Below are 14,019 nucleotides of genomic sequence, written 5' to 3'. Positions count from 1 at the left end.
TATGGAAGTCCTAATCTCTCACACATGTAGATGGGGCCTTGTTTAGAGTTTATGCAGATGGCCAAATTACAATAGTCATTAAAGTGGTCTCTAATCCAGTGTGACAGGTGGAGATAACAAGGGGAAATTGGAACAGAGAGACAGACAATGAGAAGAGACAGGAAGAAGATGGCCATCCATGGACCAAGGGACACCTGAGGCTACCAGAAGCCAGGAGAAAGGCGTGGACCATATTCTCCCTCACAGCTCTCAGAAGGAGCCAGCCCTGCTGACGCCTTGATTTTGATTCTAGCCTCCAAAACTGTGAGATAAGTGTCTGTGGTTTAAGTCCCCCATTTTGTGCTACTTTATTACAACTGCCAGAGAAAACTAACACAGACTGGGTCCCAAAAGAAGCAAAGTCAATGACAAAACTGCCAAACCCAGTGGAACTCCTCGTGGGTGTCTGTCTACAGATGGTTTGACTCAGTCAGGGGGGCCAGGTCCAGTCACTGGACCACAGACCACCACCGTCCATGTCAGTTCCATAAAGCCCATCAAACAAAATGATGGTTTGTATCCCATACAGAGGCTGACCCAAAGGGGACCGTTTAATCCTCTAAAAGGACGATCAGAAAGAAACAGAAGCAATAAAGGTTAATGGAAAAATTAATCTTGGTGACCTATTCGGGCAAATCAAAGTTGTGGGACATGCATTTATTTAAAAGGAAAATGCAAAGAATCTTTAGAAGGGCAACTTCAGATAAGGGGGCAGAAATAAGACTTTAATTAAAAGAGTCTTCAGTCACCTATTTACATAAATGTTGAAAAGATCGTCTTCTGATAACGTAGTAACGATGAACAACAGCAATAATTCTATGTTAATTCTGCAGAAGATGGAAAGAGATTTCAGGTGACCAGTCCTGCTTCCTCACTGGGTGTCCACCCCATAGTAGGTACTCTGTAGATGCTCCCTAGATGCCTGTTAGTTTACTGAGACCACTATGACTGGCCATCTGCACCCCGGTTATAAGTGAGCAAAATGCATACACGAGAATGACGTCGACTGTACAGTTAAGCTGCGTCACTTCTCACACGGTGACAAGTGACCTGCCGTTAGTCGTGCTTGTCCCTTGCTATACCCGCCATCCCTTTACCTGAGCATGGTGAGCCCTCTCTCCTCCAAGGGTTAAAAAGATGGTATCATGCTGGCTGCGAAGGACCTGTAAGATAAAGGCCACCTTGTTAGAGAGAATTTCATCAAACTCAGAGTCGTCTGAACATATGTAAGCAGATGCGAGGTTTCACTTACAAATTTCAAGCTGGAAGTTGCCCTTTCCTATTTCCAGCCATTCTAACTGCCTGTCCTTGGAGAAGGTCTCTGCATAGTCATAATCAATGAATGTGAAGGTCTCGTCATAAATACAACCCTTGAACTATCAATCTTCCAAAGAATATTTCTGCTTTAAAAGTAGTCCCTATTGCTAAAGTCACCAGACCTGGACAAGAGCCAGGGCCAGGGCCTCCCAAACCTAGAAAAGCCTAAGTAATAAAGCTGTATATTAAGGAAGGGCAGGACGACCCGGAGTATCATTCAGAAGCAATGTGAGGTGCTGACCACTATAGGGTTACTCTGCTGAAGTGTGGGAAAGACTTCCGGTGCATGGCCCACCTGAAATAAGAGTTAGGCACTTGTAAGTTTCCTCTCAGGAAATCTGTTGTACCGTAAACTATAAAAATGCATCTAGAGGTTTTCACAGAAGAAGTCTCAGCTTTGTTCATTAGCAAGTATTTTGAAATCTCGCAACGCAAGTTGGGTCCACAGACCAGCAAAGTCAGTACCGCCAGGGAGCCTGAAAGGCTGAGATCTCCTGAAACAGAACACGATCCTCGGGTGATTCCTATGCTCATTCAGGTCGGAGAAGCATGGTTTTGAAGTGCCTGATGCACTTGACCTGAAATCACTTGGAATCACAAGAAATAGGTTGCCTGAAACTTCAAGATCATCTGCTGGTGGCCAGGGGTTAACAGAATCACAATCCTTTTATTACAGTAGAATGAATCTGGGGACCTACTAAACTCTCCAGAAACCCCTTACTGGCTGGCCACGTCAACTCTTCTCTTCCAGAGTATGCAGGCTAGTTGAAAACTGACATCGAAAATCATAGCTGATTCTAGAAGAACTTTGTTTTACACTCAAAAGACCAGCACCGTAGGCCATTCATTCATTCCGTAACCGGAGAGTGGACATCTATCTACTCCGCAATCCATAATAACCCACACTGGGCAAAGAGTCCCAAGTGCAGTGGCAGGACGGAAATTAAAGCAGGAATGGGAGCTCTCGCAGGGAAGGGTCAGCGCAGGAGGGGAGGAAGGGTGCAGAGGGGGCACGGTTGCGCACTCAGAAAGCACCTGCCCCAGACCTAGAGCTCTGTGGAGGCTTCCTGAGCTGAGCTTTCAACAGAGAAGAGGAAAGATTTTTCAAGAAGCAGCCCACCTACAGGGCCAGTGAGTGAGAAGCTGGATTAGGGCGAGCGTTCGGACCAGCAATGAAGGAGTCAACTACTTTGCTTAGAAAAAATGTTGGATAGTGATTTTATAGTTTCCCCCCCTCCCAACTGCTTTGAATATTTGTATGCACGAGCTGTAACTGTGGCAGCCCTGGGGAACATTTTTTCTCCTTTCAACTCTCCTACCTGTAGACAAGGAGGAATGGCAAACATCAAATGCATGGAGCTCTGACTCAGAAGTCTGCTGAATACTGCAAGGGGGCAGGGACAACAGAACCGTGCCTCCACAGCTGCTGGCTGATCACACAAGAGTGTCAATGAAACCTCAACCAGCGATACGGGGGACATAAAGGGAATCGCATTAAAGTTATCACAAAAGTCAGCAAACTGTCTTCAGTGAGGGACACTGGCCATTTGGCAGGTGCGCCGCTGGGAGCAACGGAAGGCTCTCGGTGAGACCACAGTGTGTCATCCACTGCCTCTGCCTGTCTCCTCTCCCCGAATTTAAATAGACCCTGCCCTGCCTCCTTCCCCCTCACTTCCTCCTGTGATTTCTCTGACTCATTCTCCTTCTCCCTCACCACCTCCAAGCGCCCTCCCATCTCTGATTCAACTCCCTTCTTCTCCCTCTCAGCCTGCCTGTTTCTCACCCGTTCCTGTAATGAGGAAGAGAAGCGAGGGTAACAGAGCATCTTTCTACCTTTTTTCCCTTGTTCTATCTCTTTTCCCTTTTCTTCACTAAAACTCCCACACATCTTTCCCCTCTTCTTTGCTCTCTCCTTTCCTCAAGTCGAATCTCTGTGATCCGTGTGTAGCCAGTCCTCCCCGGCCCAGAGGTGAGAAGTGACAGGACAATTGCTGGACCCCTCCGCTGATCCACTGTCACATTTGGAGTTCCCAAGATTCTCTCGACCTGCTGCCAGGTCAACAGTTGAGAAGGAAAAAAGAAAAAAGAAAATTTAAAAAATATAGTAAGCTAGCATTTTCTCAGCAGTTTTTTAAAAATGTAGGACAATTCTGGGATGTTCAGCTGGTGTACTCAAAAGGTACAGAGGTGTAAAGTAATCTAGGCAAAAGGGCTTCATTCTGTCTCTGGTTTTCTGTAGGGACGCTCCCACCACCCTACCATGAATTCAGCTCTCTCCTTAGTGTTAATCTTGCCCCTCTTGTGCCCATCCCCCAAACCCTCCCAAGATGACTGACATGCGCCTGATTACTGGTGACAATACAGCAGGAGTTAGCAGAGTGCTTCCTGATAAAGGCACAACACAGCACACAAAGAGGTTCATATAACGCCCCATCAGGAAACCTAGCAAGTAGATGAAGATTATTGTAATATAGAAAATGCCTGGAACCACTTCCCCCGTGAAATGCACTCACGGAGAACTCTGCAGAGGCGGCTGCGGAAGGGCAATCTGATACATGCTCTTTGAATTACAAAGAAGCAATTGGGTTTTCGTTAGGTGTTTCACTCTTATTTTCAACCCCTGCGAACCATCAGCAAAACTCCGCAGACAGGTCTGGTTTGCTCACCCTTTATGGTGCCTAGAGGTAGCGTGTGCCCCTGAAATACAGGAGATGCTCCCCAAACATGTGAGGAACGAATGAGTTAACTAATCAAAGAATCAACTGATCCATCAACATAAGCCTAAGTCACAACAGAATCAAGTAGCTGGAGGAAAAGACTACGGCACATGGAAAATCTCCCCCAGCTTTCAGCATTGCCACCTAATCATAAGGTCAACGCGGGGTTTTGGAAGTCACTCATCTCCAAGGAGTAGAAAGGGAAGAGGGGGTGGCCGGGTAGGGACACGGAGTGGTCAGATGTGACAGCTAACTTTCCAATAGCAAATGAGCGAATAGAAAATCTCTCGAGAACAGACCAAAGTTCTCGAAAAGAGCACAGCAGTCTGGGATAAATTAGTCAGTCCCTCCGTTGGTTTCCATGATGTTTTGTTCACACCCTGGCATTACTGATGGTCTCATCACAGCATTCCTCTTCTTCAAACTTTGTGAGTCACACTAGGAAGTGACGACCTGACCATGGCTCCCCAAGATTTCCGGGGCAAGCCAAGAAGGCTCCAGAATGGATTCACTCTGAAGACCAGGAAACGGATTGTAACCCCAGCTTGGAAAACGCTGGGGTGGGGGTGGGCAGCGAGGAGATGTGATGGGTGGAGCTACGCCTACTCAGAACCCCGAGAGGTCCCACCCCTCTCGACTCCCGTGGGAGCTCAGGGACCCGGTTAGCAGCTCCCCAAACAGTGATGCAAGTCACTCCAATCAACCAACGAAGAGTGAGAGCAGAGCTGGCCTAGCTGGTGGTGCAACTGGTTATCGCTTGCTCTTAAAAATGTCTTAAACGTAATTTATTACATATAATCAGTGTTCCCGGAGTAGGCGTTCACTTCTTCACGTTCAAAAATTCACAAGCAGTTCTTTTCAACATTAGCAACACTAACACCATTAAAATCATTGGGCTGAGATGGTCACCACCTCCCCCACCCAAGAAAAGACATCTTCAGACACCTATCCCATTATCATCCAGAAAGATCTAGAAAGAACCAGTGGTAACTTTCAACACCATTGCCCCCTCAGTCCCGAATCAGTTTTAACAAACGCCCTGCACCCTGTAATCTGAAAAGAAGGATTCTGCCTCTTGAAGAGAAAACTTCAGCAGTCCTAGGGCACCTATTTTAATTTAAATCCAACCCAGTGCAAAATGCCTCGATGGCCCATCCGTGGAGAGAGTATTTTAAAGCAATTACTTATATTACTACATCTGCATATCATGAGACCTAAGTTTGTTACCATTCAACAAGCAGGGTCTTCTAATAATAAGAAACTAAAGAAAAGACAGCATGCTTTAAGCGTTTCTCCCCTTAAATTTCATTTTGAGGTGTCCAGCAATAGAGTTTCCTAATCACACGAGGGCCTGAGCTCTACAATTTCAGTCTTGCCTATAGATCATTGTAAGTATTTCCAGGAAGAAGAAAATAGTTGTACTTGTCATCTGCCTTCACTCCCTCAAGTCCCACAGCTGTGCTGTTGCACCGGGCCGTTGAGAACTGCAGAAAGGAGGGGAAGTCTGTGACGGCCCAAAGCCCGCTCGGAGTGCCGTCTCCCCCTGTGATCCACGTGGTGTCCTTTCCAGATCAACTCCCTGTTCAGTTTCACCAGCACCTCAACACTTTTATGACCTCTGACCTCACCTGGATAAGCTACTGCTTATGGGAAGGATATAAACCACTTTCTTCCACAGCATCTTTGTGCACGTGCGTATACGAGTGTTCATTTCTCGTATGATTTCCAAGTTAGAACTCAAGGTCAAACAGGCAAATTGTGCATCCACAGCAGGAGCTGCAGAATGAAGGCAGAGCAAGGAAAGGGCACCCATTGCCACCACTTCCACTGCACCCTGGGAAGATATAACAGAACCCAGACAATCCCCTTCTCAGTCCCGAGATCCAGCCACGCCCTCGGCTAAACAGGCCTTCCCATGGCGGGGGGGGGGGGGGGGGGGGGGGGCGGCCCATGAATGCCTCGCTAAGAGATCCCCACATATTTCCATAGTTTATGACGACAAAGCAATTACGGCTTCAGTCGTTCGTGAATAAAGCTCCTTAACATTTTAATGAGAACATTAAACTCAGCTTCACTTGGTTTGGTCTCCCTAGAAAGTCTGTTAGCCTTGGACAAAGTTTCTTTAAAAAGCAGTAATGACATCGCAGGCCTCTCTGTGTCCCACGGGGCATGACCGGGCCACAAGCACGGGCTGCATCACTTCTCTTCTGAACCAGCCCATATATCGTGATATGGGTGCCGTCTGGTAAATGAGAGAAGGCGTCCGGAGAAATACTTTCCTCTCTGTGGTACTTGTGTGTGTCTGCGTGCTCACTCATTTTATTTCTGACTTGTCTCCTAATTCGCCTTTTATGTTATACACAGCTTTGAGTCCAACGTGTGACTCAGTAAATGTTAAATCATACTTTTCTGCTCTTTTCCCTTAATCATTTCCTCCCGCCTCTGCTCTCTCTGGCAACGTGACCGATTGCCACCAAGGCTCCCAACTGCCATCTGCCTGGGGGCCCATTACATTCAGCAGACAACCAAGAGAGCTTCAGGAGCCAGAGGTGAACAAGAAATAATTCTCAGCCTCAGTGACTTAACAAGAATGTCGGCCTCTTCCTCTGAACAGAGTCTGGAGCAGCGTCAATGAGAGAGTTTGCCACCCTGAAAACCAAGTGGGACAGAAGAGCAAAGCTGAAGTGGGTTAATATATTCAGGTCACTGATGCAGTCAACTCTCCCAGCATTGACTGAGCACCTGCTGTGCACTGAGAACAGTTCCTGATACTGGGGTGCAGTCAGGAGTGAGGCAGACAAGACCTCCACTCCCACAGAGCTTAGCAGTAAACAGTAAGAGAGAACATCAGAGGGTAACAAGTGAGATGAAGCACAGACAGTAGGGTGACGGGGTAAGAGAGGCCAGGTAAACAGGGCAGACAGGAGGAGACAAGCAGAGCAAAGAGCTACAGCAAAATCCTTAAGGTCAAGGTCGTGGAAAGACGTGGAGGAATCTTAAATGCACACGACTAAATGAAAGGAGCTAATCTGAACCGCCCGTCTCCTGTATGATTGCAACTACACGACGTTCTGGAAAAGGCAAAGCTATGCAGAAAGTAAAAAGATCAGTGGTTGCAAGGGACTGGGGAGAGGATGAGATGAACAGAAGTACAGAGACTCTGTAGGGTAGTGGAACTTCCGTATGACACTGTGTGACTTCTGCATAACGGTAGATACATGTCATCACACATTTACCAAAAGCCATAGAAAGTACAACACTAAGAGTGAGCCCTAAGGTTAACCATGGACTTTGGGTGATGGTGACATGTCAGTGTAGGGTCATTGACTATAACAAATGTATCGCTCTGGTGGGGGATGTCCTCAGTGGGAGAGACTGTGCCTTCAGGCAGGAGATATATGAGAACTCTCTGTATTTCCTCAATTCTGCTGTGAACCTAAAACCACTCTTAAAAAGGAAGTCTTTTTTAAAAAAATTCTTAAAGTAAAAAAGTGTGGGGCATTGAAGAACAAAAAGGAGTCCGGCTTTGCTAGAATATAGTGACCAAGGCAGGGCAGGGAATGACACCAAGGAGGTGACAGGGAGGAGGTAGAATTCCACTCTAAAGGCACCAGGAGCCACCAGCTAGTGTGAAGCGGGGCTCGTCACATGTTTTACGTATCTGACAAGTCACCGGGCTACTGTGTGGGAAATGGATTAGAGAGAGGAGTCAACAAAGGCTGACGGTGGTGGTCGCGGGCGGCAGCTGCAGAAGTGACTGGATGTGAAATATGTTTTGAAAGAAGAGCTGACGGGACTGACGATGGATAGTTTGGAAGTGGGAGGTGATGGAGAACGAGAAGCTAAAGATGATTTCTGAACAGGAGGAGATGCTGTTCACTGAGACGGGGAAGGGCCTTGGGAAATTACCTGTGAGGACCACACAAGGTGCCACGTGGAGCCCGAAGGAGGCAGTGGGAGCATCCGGGTCCATCAAGGGAGCTCAAGTGCGACTGGCGTGACCTCTGCCTTCATCAGAAAAGCAAATGTGTGTGTGTGTGAGGGAGAGAGAGACACGTACACTCACATACACTTATGTATAGGGATATGTGCAAATATATGTCATGTTTAATAGACAGGCTTTGCAATTCCAAGAATATTTGAAATCATTTCAACAATCTTTCAAGAAATAAAGGGAAAGAGTTGTGTTGCGGTTGTGGTTGTTGTGTGCCCATTAACATGCAAGGAAGCCGAGGGCAAATGAGGTGAAGAGCCTTGCGGGAAGTCACAGGGCCAGGCACCAGCAGAGCTGAACTAGGAACCAGGCGTCCACACCGCACATCACACCCCTCAGGGTAAACCATCCACAACATGCTGTGGGACACACACTTCGGATGAGGTGAGGGGTGGTGAGGTGCTGCCCCCTTTCCTTTACCCATCCTGTCTGGACACTATTTAAATCAGCCATAAAATGTGGCTGACAAATCTTAAAAAAAAAAAAATCAATAACATGAAAGCAAACCTCACAGAGAGCAAGTCAAATACTCAAGTGCAACGTGACACTGATTTTTAACCAGACGTTTTAATTATGAACAACAAGACCTCTCACGCACAAGCCCTTCAGAAACCTCCTTGGGGTGACAGAGACGGAGCTTCCTCCAAAACAGAAGAAACGGGCGTAATACTGTCTCCTGATCCGCCTCACTGGGACCTCCTCACCTCTTCTCTGGGTTTCTCAAAGCACACGAAAAGCACCACGTATTAGGAAAAGGGAAATAAAAACATTAGAAGCAAAAGGTTGACAGGTCTGGTTTTTGCAACATTATTTAAAGGAGCAAAATTCAACTCGATGAAGTTAACTGCTAAAACCATTCCGATCATATTTAAAGAAGACGGGGGGCGGGCCTGGGAGGGCTGGCCGCACTGCTAGCCTGTACACCACCTCTACAGGGCTTCACGACACACTCCTTTTCCAGCCACCAGGCTCTCCCCCAGAAGCTGCGAGTCTCCCACCTCACATCTTGACGCCTGAGAGGGAAACGGTGAGGGGGTGTCCGCCACCGTGTTTGTCGCTGTGAGACATACACTCCGTTCCTCCCGACTGTGGGCTGCCTGCTTTTCTTGTTGATTTGCAGACTTCCTCTCTGCCGCTTTTCTCTAACGATGTGTTTCCAAAGGACCCCGACGCTGCAAGCACAGCCCCATGCGCGGACCGCGTGGTCGCAGCCAGCAGTACCCATGGTAACCGGACTGAGCACCCGAGCAGCAGGTTAGGGAGAAAAGGGTTTGAGATGTTTGGCCAGCTGCTCCCTGACCTCCAACCAGGGGATTTAGAAAATCACTTTTCAGTGTTAAAATCATATGTAAAGATGGGAATCAGTCCCCATCAATGTTGATTTTCTTACCAAATGTTTTCCCGGAGATACCCACGGCCAACACGCTCAGCACACACGGAAGGAGAGTGGACACTTGCTCTGTGGTTAGACAGACACCCGCGCAGCTCTCTCTCTGAAACAATCCACAGCTTCATTCACATCGAGATCCTCCACCGGGCCCTATCTGCCTACAGAGCCCTGCTCGGGTACATCATTTTCCTAACTCTGTCTTCTCATTCCATTCGGATGTTCTTTCTTCTTTTTGGTAGTGTGGTGATTGCGATTTGCGAAGAGAGTTAAGGAAAGACAGATGGCAAGAGTGCAGGTAAACTGAGGATAGTTCACAGGGGGCTGGACTCAGAGCCTAGTTAGAGCCTAAGTCAGCGAGCCAGGTGGGCCGACGGTGGGGGCCTGGAGGGCAGACAAGCACGCGAGTAGGAATGGCCAAAAGCAAGCAGTGGACTAGAAACCGGGGAGGCATCCAGGGTAGCAGGCTTTCAACACCACTGAGAGACATCTTAGAGGCGACTCCAGAGCCTGGAAGCAGGAGGATGCAGGACCCCAGTGGTACCTGTCATGGGCAACGGCAAGGAACAGTGTGGGCAACAGCACGGCGAACGCCACACTCCTCTCCCTTTACAGGCAAAATAACCTCTCTGCACAGCTCTATTTCTTGCCTTTCTTTCACAGCTTGGGCCTGATGTCAAATACCCTTTTATCCTCGTAAGACACCTGAAACCCTTGCCAGCCAATTATCAGAGTGATGACCCTATCCTTACACAATTACACACCATCGCTTTCTTTGCAGAGCATTTTTCACATCTACAGTGTCATTTCATTCTCACAACAACTACGTGCCATACACACTATGAGATCAATAAACCCAGGCTCACAGAGACTTAAAATTTTGTGCAGTGCCACACAGGTTTGAAAGAGCCTTCACTCAAACCCCGATCTTGCAACTGGGGACCCTGTGCTTTCTAGAACACGCTGTTAGTCTATTTCTTGTCCTCTATGTGCTGTAAACTTCACTAATCTAGGCTTCACTAATTCAGAATTGGTGAGGCAATAAACCAGCGCCCGCTGATACTGACTTACCTGGAATCTGGGAGGTGCTACAACAGATGTGCCTACACCATCACACAGGACGCTGGATGGGGAAACTACAGCCTGAAGGTAGAGAGAGAGAAAGCTTGCCTTTGTTTAGTCATGAGGCCTACATCACCAACGTAGCACCAATGTGCAGTTACAAAAATTAATTTGCTAACTATAAATGATTTAATTCTGTTTCCATGGCTAATCAATATTTTCTAAAATTCAAAAACAAAAAATCCCCCAAATGTAAGGTATGATCTTAAAGTAACAGTACTGAGTCTATAGGCTAAAATAAAAAGCCATCACAGTTGTATGGTTCTGTCAAGCACTTTTATCATTTATTACATTATTCTGTAGTTCAAATTTCTGTTCATTCATATCTGCCTCTCCTTAAAGAGTCTGACATAAAGCTGGCCTTCAAATATTTGTTGGATGGATGGATGGGCACACAAAGGGATGAATGCATGTGTCCATCAAGCTGCACCCCATGTCAGTTACAGAAGGAAATGCCACTTGCTTTAAGCTCAATGGGCCAAGCTACATAGATACAGATTCAAATCCTGATGTTTGCCATTGTGTCATATTGGGCACATTAACTCAGTCCTTGATTCTAAGCTTCCTCGTCAGCAAGATGCGGTTACCTCCGAGTACCACACGGAACTGATGAGGATCAAATGACGTCACAGACTCGGTACACGGCCCAGGTTGCAGAAGCTGCTGTCGCTTATTTATTTCCCCCTTTCTATCACAAGTCTAGCATGACCCCTTTCATACCACCCTTCACAATGGCGCTTCAGTATACAAAACCCTGCTGGAAAGCTAACGGATAAACATCAGTTCTCGACAATGATGGGCCACCTCCCCTCCACCAACATCAAACTTGTCTACTCCTGGTTCAGAGAGAAGCTGTTGTGTATAGCAGGTGTTCAGCCGATTTTGATGACTAACTGTGGTGATGACTAGATGAGTAAATGTCCCAGAGAACCGAAGCCCATCAATATTCTTTTCTAAAACGCATGGTATACTTAACCACTTTGCTAAAAGAACAGGTCGAAAGAGATGCAGCATTTTCTTGACCCAGGGTTATCCACATGAACTCAAGACTTAACAATGGAATGAGAAGTTATAACTCTTTGTAGGCTTTGTAAGTCAGTAGATTTGCTCACACTAAACGTTCCCAGCTTTTGACGCTGTGATCATGGCTTTCACTTCTTCCCATGGTCAGTAGCTTCATCCTCAGGAAGGCATGTGACACTGAGTAATTAACAAGACAAAATCTTTGTCATCTTCAAAGAGTTTACCAGGAATCATTCTCAGGTATTTCTCAGCTATGGCCTCATGACACATGTTTAGTAAGAGCTTCAAGGAGGACCCACATCTTTCCGAGTCCAAGGAGACCTGCTAGATCCCCCGTACGTAGTAGGCACTCAACAAATATTTATAAAGTGAATTAATAGAGTAAATAGCATGCAACCTTTGTAATTACTGTTTTCTATTTGACGACTTTATTCTAATCCATGACTAGGCCCCTGACTCGTTTAAGGCTGTACTTTTTCATCTGCAAAATAAGGAAGTTTGGGTTAAATGATCTCAAAGATCCTTTCTAACATTAATCTTCCATGGTCCTATACTTTTGGGCACATATATATGTTCCAGATGATGGAGCTGCTGGAAATCTGACCACCAGGTGAGATCTCAGAGGACATAATGAATAAACAACGCACTCTTCACCCTCTATTACAGACGTCCTCGAAATCACTGACTAAGTGCCTCTTGGCAATATTGTACCATATCCTTGTACCACGGCAACAAAAATTAAAAAATTAGCTCTTTGATTTCCTTCTCTCACCCTTAACGTCATAAATGAAGAAAGACTGACCCTGGAATGTAAACATATTGATCTATTTTTATTTTCCTGAGTCAAATGTTCAAAAGTGAAAAACTAGCATACTTCCAAAGCCAACTGAGTTCAAGCAAACAAAATTTAAAATTCCTCAAAGGAATTTTTTTTTTTCCTAAGAACTAAAGCTAGCGCTGCCACTGATCCTCTGTTCCTAGCTATTTCTTGGTGCATATATTAACCTACCAGCTACATTTGTTTTAGTAATATTACAGCTTCACTGTTTGCATAGAAACACAATTCGACTCCTTTAAACTAGTCTAACTATATTAAAACTGAAACTTCTAAATTAAAAGCGTTCACACAGACAGGAGGTGGATGCTTTCAAATACCAAGTCAAAGATTTGTCAACAAGCAGAGCTGAGAGGCACAACAGCACAGCTTCTCCCCCGGGGGCACCGGCCGCCTTGGACAGCTCCCTCTCCCAGGGAGGACACAGTGCCTTTAATTCCATCCGACACGAATTCAAAGCACACTTTCCTCAAGTGTTGTACCAAACTCTCTAGGGGATGCGAAAAATGAATAAAACATATCATCTCTGCCTGGGAGGAGATGCAGCAAGCCGAGTGGATAAAAGCAGCAAAACCGGAAAACAACTACCTGGGAACGAAAGCCAACTTTGCCATAATGAGCTGGACCCGAAAGGGCAAGTTACTCAACCTTTCTGATCCAGCGTCTTCCTCCACAGCATGGTGCGAATAACAGGACCCACCTCGTTAGGGCTGTTACGAGGATTCACTAAGTTATCCCTCCCACCGCGTTAAGAGTGGTTCCGGGCACACAGCGAGCGCTCAGCGTTGGCACCTGTATCGTGATTACCATCATTATGAACATACAACCCGTGAGTTTAAAAGTTTCATTTTTTTATTTAGTCAAACTGAAGCTATTACAGATCCTAGGACATGAATGGGAGAAAGCAAAGTGGAAAATTCTCTTTCCAAGTTTCATGATTTTCCTTGTGTCTTCCTGACCAATTATACCCATCTCTTCCTCAGACAGACATGAAGACGGTGATGGGTAAGGATGTAAAGAGGTGAAGAAACATGGGAAAGAGAGAAAAGGAGAGCGTGTAAGGGGGGCAGGCAGGAGGAGCATTTCTGAGTGACCTCAAACCATCAGGGAGGCAGGGGTTGAACTAAGACAGAGACAGAAATTCGTTGCAGTCCTGCCCTGACTCTTTTCCTCCTCTGTCCAGAAAATCCCTCCTGCTTTTCCTTCCACTGTTTACACCTTTGTTTCATAGACTGTTAGAGGCAGAAAGGGCCTCATAGGTCCCCTAATCGAGTTTTCTTATTTCATACATGAGAAAAACCGAGGGCCAATGAGACGGCCATTCACCGGTGGTTGTACTGCTCTGTGGAGGCACCGACAGTGCTAACGCTGGACTCCCAGTGCCCCTGGTCTGTGCTGTCTCCCTGAGGACAACAGAACGAGTACATGGAGTCTGGCTGGCCCTTATCCCGTTTGGCAGGTGTACAAATTTTTATCTTGGGAAGAAGATCTTGAGAAATAGTCTTAAATGAATGAACAAGGAGCTTACTGTTTTTAACGCAATAAACATGTCTTATGATTACCTTCATTGCCTGCTAAGCCTAAA

General features: G+C 46.4%; 1 protein-coding gene across 7 annotated transcripts in view; it reads right to left on the bottom strand.

Annotated features, from left to right (window-relative positions):
* ENOX1 (ecto-NOX disulfide-thiol exchanger 1) overlaps nucleotides 1-14,019 on the bottom strand; it is a 512,379-nt gene that overhangs the window by 407,185 nt on the left and 91,175 nt on the right. For all 7 annotated transcript variants that reach the window (XM_074378219.1, XM_074378216.1, XM_074378220.1 and 4 more), the window contains one exon: nucleotides 1,137-1,202. The gene's annotated coding sequence lies outside the window, so the exon portion shown is untranslated. The remainder of the gene's footprint in view (nucleotides 1-1,136; nucleotides 1,203-14,019) is intronic.

The sequence above is a fragment of the Camelus bactrianus genome, chromosome 14, assembly GCF_048773025.1.
Source record: "Camelus bactrianus isolate YW-2024 breed Bactrian camel chromosome 14, ASM4877302v1, whole genome shotgun sequence".
Lineage (NCBI taxonomy): Eukaryota > Metazoa > Chordata > Mammalia > Artiodactyla > Camelidae > Camelus > Camelus bactrianus.
This window is presented reverse-complemented; position numbering and strand designations above follow the sequence as displayed.